Consider the following 12,003-nt stretch of genomic DNA (forward strand, 5'->3'; position numbering starts at 1 on the left):
TCCTAAGCTCTTGCAAAACTGCTTTATTTGTGGATAGCTGCCAAACGGTTGCTGTTTCTCAGGGATTGGAGGCTGGGGGCTCCTAACCTGCCATTTTGGTGACATCACCTGGCTTTTTCTTTTAAAACAGAATTCACACGTGTGAAAACTTAGGTCACTTGAAATTTGGAAATAACTAGGAATTAATAAAAAGAAAATATGTGTGAAAATATTGCAAGTTTGGGGGCTTCCCTGGTGGCACAGTGGTTGAGAGTCCGCCTGCCGATGCAGGGGACACAGGTTCGTGCCCCGTCTGGGAAGATCCCACATGCCGCGGAGCGGCTAGGCTCGTGAGCCATGGCCGCTGAGCCTGCGCGTTCGGAGCCTGTGCTCCGCAACAGGAGAGGCCACAACAGTGAGAGACCCGCGTACCGCAAAAAAAAAAAAATTTTTGCAAGTTCGAAGTGAACAAAAATATTAGTTTTTCTTTTAGGTGTGTCTGAAAAAGTCTTTCGAAAACACTCTGTGTTTGTAGAAATACTTAAAACAATTCAAAAAGAAGTAACTCAAGTGAAAATACCATTTAAGCAGAGTGGGAAGGAGCAAGGACAAATTTCAAGAGTTTAGAACAGTATATGAAAAACCCAAAGTTTTCATCTAAATACAGAAACAATGTGTAAATGTGCCAACATGTTCAGGGACTCTTCATATCTTACACATGCTTTTCTTTCCTCTGTTCCTTCCATTCACAGAAACCTTATATCGATGCTTCATCCCTTAGGGAGAATGCCATGTCACCATGAACAGAATTGCAGGAGGGAAGAGAAGTGGGATTTTGAGACCCCAACAAAGGGACTCACATAACAGGAGAAGGGAAGAAATAAGAGCCTGATACTAAATGACTTCCTTTTTCAAACTGATAAAAATGTTCACACTTTTCTATTTCCTATTTTGACCTAGAAGTACTAAAAATAACTAAAGAAAAGCTACTCTGCTCATGGAGTTAATGTGACTGAAGGCAATCCAGCTCTTTTCTGGATTCTTAAAGAAATTCTTTCTAGGCGATATGATTTTCTCTTGGATGAACAAATCAGGCATGCCCAACTGTCATATACAACATCTAAGTGGTGTGTATCGGTCTGGGGCACAGTGGATGGGAGTGGAAGTCAGGGCCGCCTGGAAATGAGGACTCGAGTGCTCTTGACAAGACACGCTCTTGGTGAATTTTCCCATGTGCAGGTGTAAAGCATGATGTTACTCAGACCAAAAGATGCTGAAATCAGCATCAAGCATTAAGTTCATGCCCTCCTTTACAGAAAAAAGAGGAGGGATAGGATGGGATGAATTATATGCCACGAGAAGATTGTGATCATACATGGTGCCTAAAAAATGCATATGAAGCAAGGTTGTTATTATGTCCAACCTGAAGTGTACAATGGCAATGCTAACTAGTTGCTACATGCCTCAACGTGTGTGTTCATTCTGAAAGAATTCAAGGAAAACTTGCTATACCCAAGGAGTTATAAAAATCCTCATAGGAAAAACAAATATGCACCAAACAACGTGACTGATGGCAGATTTGTGATCTATAAAGTACTCTCTGGTCCACATTATTTCCTCTCCAGAACTAGGACACGTACTTTGAAAGCGGCCTTTCTGTTTAGTTTATTTACACTCTCTCCTGCCCAATTCCCATTCCAATCAGCACACTTTTTCAGAAGCTAGGAACAGCTAAAAATGAAGTGTACGGGCTTTTTAGAAGGCAGAGAGAAGTAGCAGGCTGGGAATTAAAACATGCACCAAAAATTCAAAACTTTGTTTGTAGATGTATTACCATGATCCTTTTGGTTGCAAAAGACAGAAACTCAAATAGATCTACTGTAGACAAGAGGGAGAATGGACTGGTCTGCTGAGTCCAAAGGAAGGGTTGAACCACTAAGAGCAGGGAAAATGGGATTGGCAGAACCTCGGGGGAGACTTGACCTATGACCTCAAAGGTGACAGTGTCATCTTCATCTCTTCTGGATTGGTTTCTCTCAGTGTGTTTTTCATGCTCACTTCCTTTATGTTGTGGAAAACATGAACATTGATTATTCTCATTTTAATATTCTATGGCTTGAACCACAAACTAATTACCCAGGTTCAAAACCCAGAATAAGTTTGATCAGTTTCCTTCTAAACCAGTGACATGGGATGATCAAGGAAAAACATAGCGACCGTCACCGGGACATCTTGGGTGGAGCTGAGGGAGACACACTTCCTCAAGGAAAACAGTCCTGATCTGTTGGACCACTTGTTGCACATCAGTGCTCACTGTGTTAGTCGGTGTCCCTCGTAAAAAGATCCATATAATGAGTCCTTGTGCTTTAAGACCCGAAAAGGATTTCTTCCCCCAAAGCAGGTTTTTATTGGACAATGAAAATGACAGAGCCCATCATACTTCCTATTTTTGCTATTGCTGCCAGAAAGTGTAGAATTAAATTAAAACATACAGTTCAGTAACCAACTTACTTCAGGTTCATGGAAGTATTTTCCATTGTTTTCTATAACGTTTCTTACTTTTTTTCAATTATTATTATTTTTCACTGTCCTTTTCCTTGCCTTTTAAAAAATAAGTCTTTTGATTTTTTTGGAAGCAGATGAAGACCAATAAATAAACATGTAATCCAAAACATTGGTCTCATGGGCCCTACACTTGCTAATACAGTCCCCTCAAATGAATGCTATGGGCCATTTAGTATAATCTTAAAAGGACATGGAAAATTCCCTGTTAATAAAAAAAAAAAAGAAATAAGCCCAGTTCATACATACAGGGAATAGATTTGTGGTTGCCAAAGGCAGGGTGTAGAGGTGGGTGAAATGGGTATAAATGGGGATCAAAAGGTACAAACTTCCAGTTACAAAGTAAGTAAGTCCTGGGGAATCTGATGTACAGCATGGTGACTATAGTTAATACTGTAGTGTATTTATATTTGAAAGTCGCTAAGACAGTAGATCTTAAAAGTTCTCAAAACAAGAAAAAAAATTCGTAACTCTGTGTGGTTAAGGATGTTAACTAGACTTATTGTGGTGGTCATTTCCCAATATATATAAATATCAAATCATTACCTTGTATACCTGAAACTAGTATGATGTCACATGTCAATTATACTTCGATAAAACAATTAATTAAAGAACATTGTTGGTTGGGTAGATACATTTGAATAATTCTAACTGTTTTGATTTGGAAGTTTCAAGCATTTGACTATTTTTAATTACTGACCCTTTTGCGCTTACTCTTCCCCTACTAGGCCTTCCTGAAATCCCCTCACTTATTCCAAATGAATAATCACTATTTTTGAAGAAGCATAGATATCATCCCTCTAATTGTGGTATTGGGAGAACTCTACATATACCAGCAATTCTCTTCCAACAGAAGAGAACAGTTTGCCCTATAGGAGAGGACTCTGTGCTTTGGCTGTCGAGGAAACAGTAGTGACAGCGGAGGACAGCCGAAGGAGGGAAAAGCAGTAAAAGCAGGAGCAGACAGTGTCCTGGTACATGCTGGTTCTTCACATCATGTGCTTACTTTTATTGGTTGACTTCCCCTTGTAAATGACTGGAAAGATTTACTGCTTCCTGCTTTCCTATAGTCAAGATAAAAAACATTCCTTGCAAATCTCAGCTGGTGGAACTGTATAGCGATGAATGGAATGAAGTTAGTAGATTTTAAAGGGGAGGCAAATATCTTCCGATGCAAAATTTTCCCTTTTTAAGAGTGTCAGTAATTTGTGGTTTCCTTTGTTGAGATGCACAAAGAGAACTGTGTAACAGAAAATATTAGACACACTCTGGCTTGGGATGAGTGACTAGGTTTTCTCATAATTTACTAGACCTTAGGTTTTTGCCTCCACAAAAATGTCATTAGACCCAAAGAATGAAAGAAAGTTTCTCTGTAACATGGATAAAGTATTATTTGGGTTTGTAACATAGCTATCCATACAAATTTCCACTAATTCTTGATGATAAATTTTTCAGTGAAGCCTTTGGGGCAGCCACATGAAAGTTAGCTCTGTGGTTTGGAGCTAACTTTTCTTGGGGGGAGGATCATTATTTTATATCACTGAGGGAGATTGCGTAGAATAAGTAGAGAAGAGGGTCCAGAATAGCACCCTAAGGATGAACAACATGGAACACCCACAAATAAAAAGCAAAGGAGACCAAGAACAGCGGCCAGCTAGTTGGGAGAAACATTTGAAGAGAGTAGTATCAAAAAACCAAAGAGTGTCAGGCACCTTATGTGAAGAAGAGAGATAAAGAACCACAAGAAATGAAATGTGTAAATGTGGCATCTTAGACTATCTAAAATACAAAGCACCATTTTCCCCACAAAATTCTGTTATAACCTAGTATAGTGTGTTACAATTATATTAGATAATAAATTTAAATTAACAGACAACATACTCTGAAACACATTTGTGAAAAGTAGTTTAGTTATTGTAGCCTAACCATCCCCAGTTGACTTCATCCAGTGAGTTGAGAAATTGCAAAAGATGAATTTTCTGTTTCAAGGAAATCTTGATACTAACAAAGGCTGAGAGGAAATTCAAAGTAAGACAATACTGAGACTTCAAGTAAAGGAAATGGGGAACCTAAATTGTACAGTACCTGCTACCCGCTCTTGACCTGACTGAGGTCTTCCACCCCTACACACGCACACTCGCAGGCACATTCCGCATGGTCAAGATCGCTGACAGGATGCATTAGGGGCACAGGTAGGGGCGGAACTGAGGTGGCCAAATTAGTTAACCAAGAAGTCACTACATTGTCAGGGAAGTGCTAAGTAGCTTTCCATATTCCCCTTTCTATGTTAACTGGGTCATTTAGCTATAAGTTACTAGACCATGAGAAGCCACATCCAGAGCTGACTCAAAAGGTATATATATTACCCAGTATCTTGGCTTAGAAAGAATGCCAAAAAGATAAGTGTTGCATTTCTTATTGTAAATAGGATAATTTCTGATATTAGGTAGGAATATTTTTGGAAGGGTATATATGGAAAAAACTGTGCATGTCAAAGCATCCTTCTTTGGGAGACTTACCTATCACCTTCCCAAGAGTCCTGATGGGCCATAGGACCAGGCATATAATCTATGCTGGACCATTCAGAGAATCCCCAAACTCTATCAACAGCTGGCTCAGAGAGGATTATGTGATCTAAGCAGAGATAAACCAATATTTTTTCCTAGGATTGTCTAATAGAATTAAGAAGGAAAAAAAGAGAGGAAAAAAAAAAAGAGCAAGAGAGAGTGTGAGGGGAGTAGGAGAGGTAGAGGGAGGGAGGGAGAGAGAGAGAGACAATAAGAGAGAATCTGTGTGCTGAACTTGGTAACTAGGAACGTGGGTCCAGGCTGCCAACAGCTATCTACATGCATATGAAAATAAGCCATAGAGAAAAAGCAGAGTAGAGACACTGAGAGAAAGAGACAGACCTGACAATATTATTTTAGTTCCTGGATTTCCCTGGGCCTGAAGATTCTTCCCTAGACCTCTGAGTGTGGTAAGCCAGTGAATGCTCAAACTAGTTTGATTTGACTTTCTGATACTTGTGTGTAGGAATTTTTAATGTGACCATGCAAATCATATCAGACACAGATAACAACCACTGGAAAAATACAACATAGTCCTACAGAAAATGTAGGAATTTCAACTCAATATCAGGAAATGTTGGGTAAATTATATCCGCCCTAATACATGAGCAGAAACCTGCAATTATGCCCCAGGCTCTTAGCTACATGTAATGAAAGGAAATATACATTCATTTGAAATTAATCACTTACATTTTGAGCAGTTAAACAGTGGAACCATCTGCTATTCATGGGTCCAGGAGTTATTCTTTGTAATGCTCAAATGTCATAAGGATATAAATAATATAAAATGACAAAACTCACTTGTTCAAACAAAGATTAAACTATAAATATATATGTCCATGAGCTGTATACACATTTACGACAAACACTGGAAAACAGAAAAAAGCATATTCAATTTTAAAATACATCTTCTCTGTATTTGTCAGAAAAGCTTAATCCAAAATCAAGTGTGATCATTATAAATCTCTATTAAAACTTCTGAGAGCTTTCTAAGCCATGACCCAGATGAAGGCTCATCAGTCTCTTCAGTGACCCAACAAGCAGGGGAGGCATGAGGAATTTCTTCGTGCCTTGAATAATTCAAAGGTAAAGGAAGGCCCTGCAGGCAGAATGGACCTCATATATGGAAGTGCTTGCTTCTACTTCTATATTGTTTCACCACCTGCCAGTAGAAACACACACACACACTTACACTCACACACACACAATTTTCTTCTCTTGTTTCTCCTCTAGGATATCCAGAAGAGACTGCAAAGCTCATTTCCATAAAATAAATTAAAAAGGTTTTGTTTCCTGACTCCTTATTCCACAAATCCCAATTTCTGTGCCCCAGTTAAGGCTGTCATCCAAAGGCCTCGAACTCTTGAAAATCTAAATTATTCTATCTTCCTAGAACATAACTCTGACTCTAGGGTTTATGTGTGATGTAGTCAATAAACACAAGGTATTACTGGTTCCTCAGGGCGGAAAATACCTGTAGGCAACTTAGCAAAGGTAATTACTGTGTCTGTCTTTATGTAGCTCTTTGAGGAAAAAACACCTATTGGGCCTTTGTCATTGGAACAGGTATGCTTTTTCTTTAAGATGTCATACTTATCAGTGATCACTTTAAATTTCTTCTAACTGATCAAATTCTTTTTTTTTAAATATCTAAACAATAGTGCTTTATTGGTAAAAGGTTAGTTTCAATGGATACAAAATTGCTGTGTAAAATAAGTTTTCAAAATACATTTTTTATAGGTAAAGCTTATCTCTTAGTAAAAGAGCAATTATCTATTAGCAAAAGTATTTAGATTCGGGCAACAAAACAAAAGGGAATTTAAAAGTCTTACAGTGTCGGTCCACCCACACCCCCATAACCATTAGGTGGCAGCTAAGCACTAAATAGTAGTTTTACTATATAGAGCTTACACCTACCACTTTCAAGTGCTGCCACACCCCACCCCTTTTTAAAACAGCTTTTACTAGCATAGTTATTAAATGACAAAATAACCCAAATAACTAGCCTTGCATGGAGGGGCCCTAAGGTCATGGAACATTTTTTCTTGGTAAAAACTGCACAATGTACCTAAACCTATAGCTCTTGACCATTTGCAATTACCCAACAGTGAAAGGGCAAAGTCAAGAGAACACCCAGTGATTTTCTGTAGTACACCTTTGTAACTAATATATTTCAACCATCTCATTTTCTTTTCTGTCTGTTGAATACAAAACCCCCTCCTCGTCCTTGGAGTAATAAGCATTGTCTCCATTTTAATAGAGCAAAATGAAAACACTGAACCAGCACCTGCTCCCTCCAGATCTTCTGTCATCTGTCACTTTTTTTGGGACCAATTTCCCCACGTCAGTAGAAATGCTGAAAAAAGGCAACCCCAAGAGCATCAGCGCCCCTTTGAGTGCGCGACAGGAAGACCAGCTACAAGGACAGGGAAGGGCCAAGGCCACAGAACACAGGAAACCAACCAGGTGTGGCTTCAACTGGCGGCACCCGTCAGCCACCCCCCGGTGCAGACCTGAAACAGCCTTCATTCTCACACCGTACGTGGAAGGAAAGGACAGTGGCTGAAGAAGGACTAGACAGCCTGCACACACAAAAAGATTACCGCTATTTGCTTGAAAACCATTCAGGAAAGCATCAGTTAAAGGGACGCCAAATCAGGAAAACCTGGCAGGCATTTTGGGCTCCACGGGGCTGAGGCCTCGGGGCCACCCACCCGAGGACCCTTATTTTCGCTGCTGAGGCACGTCTCCTATACCTGCAGTTAGAGAAGACACATTAAAGTGCAGTATAAAAATACAAAAAGGCTGGTTTCTGCACAGATCAATTGTTAATTTTCCTTAAAAAGTTATTTTTTTAATTTAGCTGAATAAAAATAGTTTATTGACTCTCATTGTGTAGGTAAGAATCTTAGTTGCAACATGAAAACTGCAGCTCATGGATACTTTGATTTTTCATGGCAAACCCTACAGAAAGTGGCTTGTGGCGAGTTCTGTGCATAGACCCAAGAATCCAAAGACTTGTTAAAAACAAGTTCACCGCTAAAAGCCTGTTTTTAAAAAAGCTATTTAAGTATAAACATGTATCTCACTGGGTAATTGTTTCGTTTGGTAAACAGATAAATGTGCAGATGGATTAACAGTATTGAGTTATAGCAGCAAAACGGGTTTTAGGTGGTGTGCTCAAACAAAGCAAGACAGCTAACCAGGTGCCATGACTTGGTGAGAAATGGCCTTGCACCAGGGCAGTTCTCATCTTTCTGTGTCACTAGGTCCACGTCTCTGCTACTCAGGAACATTCTGGGAAATCTGAATGTTCTAGAAATAAATCATGATTAGTCAGTTAGGCCAGCCAAATCAAATTCAACTATTAACTATACATGCTGACTGGTCCCTGGGGAATCAATTCTAACATTAGTGGTCAGTTAAGATGGACAAAAAATGGAAATGGAAAGTTAACCTCACAAAATATAAAGTATAACATAAAGAAATATAAATGTTAAGGTACTTCATACAAAATAACACATCAGAAGTTTTTAAAAAATTAAATTCTCAGGCACAGGTACTGTAAAATGTGGATAGGCACCCCTCCAACAGTCTTGAAAACACACAGCTGTGTTACTTGTCAGAATGTTATCTTGCAAAGTGTTTTCTCACACATGGTGCCCGTGGACTGCGCCGTCGCCATCCCCACCCTGCATCAGCATCTGCATCTGCGCCTGCATCCGGGCGATCATCTCCTGCATGCGGCGGAGCTCAGCTTCCTTTTCCAGCAAGATCTGGTCTTTATTCATGCCCTCATTTTCCACTTTTCTGCCACCTCTTTTGAGCCTCTCGGATCGGAAGTTTTCATAGTGAAGGTCCTGGGTCACCTCTTGGAGATCTTGCATGTGAGTGATGAGCATCGTCCTCAGTTTCAGGAAGTCATTGTGCTCTGGGTTCTCCACCTCCACGACGCCCTACGGGTAGAGGCGGCCTCTGACTTTCTTGCCTTTGGCTTCAATCAGCTGATTGGATCCAACCACAGAGAATGGGATACTGGCCTTGAGAAGTCTAGTCTGCTCTTTAAAATCTTCATCTTCATCTGACTGCATTAGGTAAGTGATAGATTTTGATGTTATGTTCTTCAATTTCATCCAGAATCCTCTTCTTCAGGCGCTCCCACTCCTTCAGCGTGAGCATGTCGGCTTTCGTGATGACAGGCACGATGTTCACCTTGTTGTGTATCGCCTTCATAAACGCCACATCCAAGGGCTTAAGTCCTGTTATCGACAATGTGCCGTCTGTTCAGACCACTCTCATCGTGCAGGTACCCTTCAAACTGCTCATCGATGTAGGAGATGATTGTCTTAAAGCAATGCCTGCAGTTGATGGCGTCCCCGTAGCCTGGTGTGTCCACCACGGTCAGCCGCAGCTTGACCCCTCGCTCTTCAATCTCAACAGTTGAAGCCTCAATTTGGACAGTTCTTTCAATTTTCTCTGACTGATGTTCTCCTTGTGTCTGCGGCTCCAGGTATGACTCTTTCTGGGTAGAGGCCAGTCAGGAAGAGGCTGTTTATGAGAGTTGATTTTCCGAGACCTGATCCACCAACCACCATTAGCATGAATTCAAAACCTTTTTTCACTGATTTTCGATGAACTTGATTGGGAAGATTTGCAAATCCAACATAGCCAGGAGTTTCTGGATTTATAAACTGAGTTGGTTGTTGCTTAGACATCTTTAGTGAAGTTTTGTCAATCTGTCGCGGACGCACCGAAGAACAAGCGCCAACCCTAACTGATCAAATTCTTACTATGCTTGAACTACCAGGAAGCTGAAAGCCAGATTTATAGCACCTTCTATTAAGCCGTGTGTACCTCTTTGTACAGTAACAGTTAACGGTTTGGATTGTATTCACCTGGAATTCATATGTTGAAGTCCTAACCTTAGGACCTCAGCATGTCACTGTAGTTGAAGACAGGGCCTTTAAAGAGGTATTTAAGGTAAATGAGCACCTAAGGTAAATGGTTGGTTGGTTCTTAATCCAATACAACTGGCATACTGACAAGAAGAGGAGATTGGGACACATACACACACAGAGGGAAGACCATGTGAGGATACAGGGAGAAGATGCCATCTACAAACCAAAGAGAGAGACCTCAGAAGAAACCAACTCTGCTAACAGCTTGGTCCTGGACTTCCAGCCTCCAGAACTGTGAGAAAGTTGATTTCTGTTGTTGAAACCTCCAGTCTGTGGTACTTCATTACAGCAGCCCTAGCAAATGAATGAACCAAACTTTCACAACAGTTTCACAATTTCCGCACTCAATTTTTCTGTTTCCAGAGATGCTTATTTTAATCTTCATTATTGTAGAAACCCTCATAATGTTCTTCCTCAACTTTCTGAAGTGAACCGATTTTGTTCCGTGTACCTCAGTGTGTTGACGTTTGAGATTGTTCACCAGCAGCCTTAAGTCTTTGAGTCAAATGCGTGAATAAGAAGTACACAGTGTATAAGATTCTGTGTCAGGGGTCATCAAACTATAGCTATGGACCAAATCCAGCCAACTGCCTATTTTTGCATAGCCCACAAGCTAAGAATGGATTTAAACATTTTAAATGGTTTTTTTTTTTTTTTTTGCGGTATGTGGGCCTCTCACTGTTGTGGCCTCTCCCATTGCGGGGCACAGGCTCCGGATGCGCAGGCTCAATGGCCATGGCTCACGGGCCCAGCCGCTCTGCAGCATGTGGGATCTTCCTGGACTGGAGCACGAACCTGTGTCCCCTGCATTGGCAGGCAGACTCTCAACCACTGCGCCACCAGGGAAGCCCTAAATGGTTTCATTTTAAATGGTTATTATATAGGTACCCATATAATATCCTTGATTTTGCCTATTGGGCCACAAAGTCTAAATTATTTTCTAGTTGGTTCTTTACAGGAAAAATTTGTAGACTCCTGTTCTATACCAGAGAAGTTTGACCAAGTTGGGATGATAAATATAAACAAACTAAAATTTACAAACGTCTGTGAAATAAAACAGTTAAATATATATAATGTATCAGTCATTTCATAGAAAAATGTATACATATATACTCAGAATTAATCTGAAAATAGATACATAAAGTTATATTGCATATGTAACAGAGCAGAGGATCATGTAGTATATAGGGTCAGGTGACACGGGGTTTTGGATATTAGGCTTTTCTCTATGTATCTATTGCAGGGACAATATTTATGGAAAAAGAATTTTCCGTAGTTAGAAAATGTCTCTGGTGGTCTCAAGGGTAGGTTAGAAAGTGAACTGGGGCAAAGTTCACTTTGAAAAAAGGATTGAAATCATAGAAGGAAAAAAAGATATTTTTCTACTTTCTTTTTAGAGAATCAAAAAAATTCACACTATTCTTGAAGGTTGGAATGGGAGATGAGGAGATTTTTGGATAGTTCCCATCAAAATATAATACGTAATGACAGCAAGAGTGGTTGAGTGTAAGAATGGGGGACTCTCGCTTGGCAAAGAATAAGATTTTCTCCTTTCTACATATTTCTCCTGATTCAAAATTATAAAATTTGTATCAGTTTTCTCAGTGTGAATAGAATCAGGGTATCAGGACTGTAAATCACTAAGTAAGGAAAAACAAAGAACTATTGTGATATCAGTGAGGACATTCAGAGCAATCCTAAACTTTTCAAGCCAGCTCTGAACAAGTAAGGACTTTTACCTTTGAAACCCTGATCTGTTCAATGGTATTAACTTCAGCTTCTTGAATCACTAGGTTTAAGGAGATCCTTCTCTATGTTTTCACTGCTCCAAAGAAACTAAACTACCTTTATGGGTAGGAAATAACTTGTGAATCAGTATCACTGAGGTCACTGAGGTAGTTGATGCCACAGGCATAGCTATAACTACGTAATGTCTA

At 40.0% G+C, this 12,003-nt stretch overlaps 1 pseudogene across 1 annotated transcript; it reads right to left on the bottom strand.

Annotated features, from left to right (window-relative positions):
• Positions 1-7,628: 7,628 nt before the first annotated feature.
• On the bottom strand, positions 7,629-9,897 carry LOC309801739 (septin-2-like; annotated as a pseudogene). The gene has a single exon. The product of its transcript is annotated as a septin-2-like (transcript).
• Between the last annotated feature and the right edge of the window lie 2,106 nt (positions 9,898-12,003).

This window comes from Mesoplodon mirus (assembly GCF_964341445.2).
Source record: "Mesoplodon mirus genome assembly, chromosome: 4".
Classification (NCBI taxonomy): Eukaryota; Metazoa; Chordata; class Mammalia; order Artiodactyla; family Ziphiidae; genus Mesoplodon; species Mesoplodon mirus.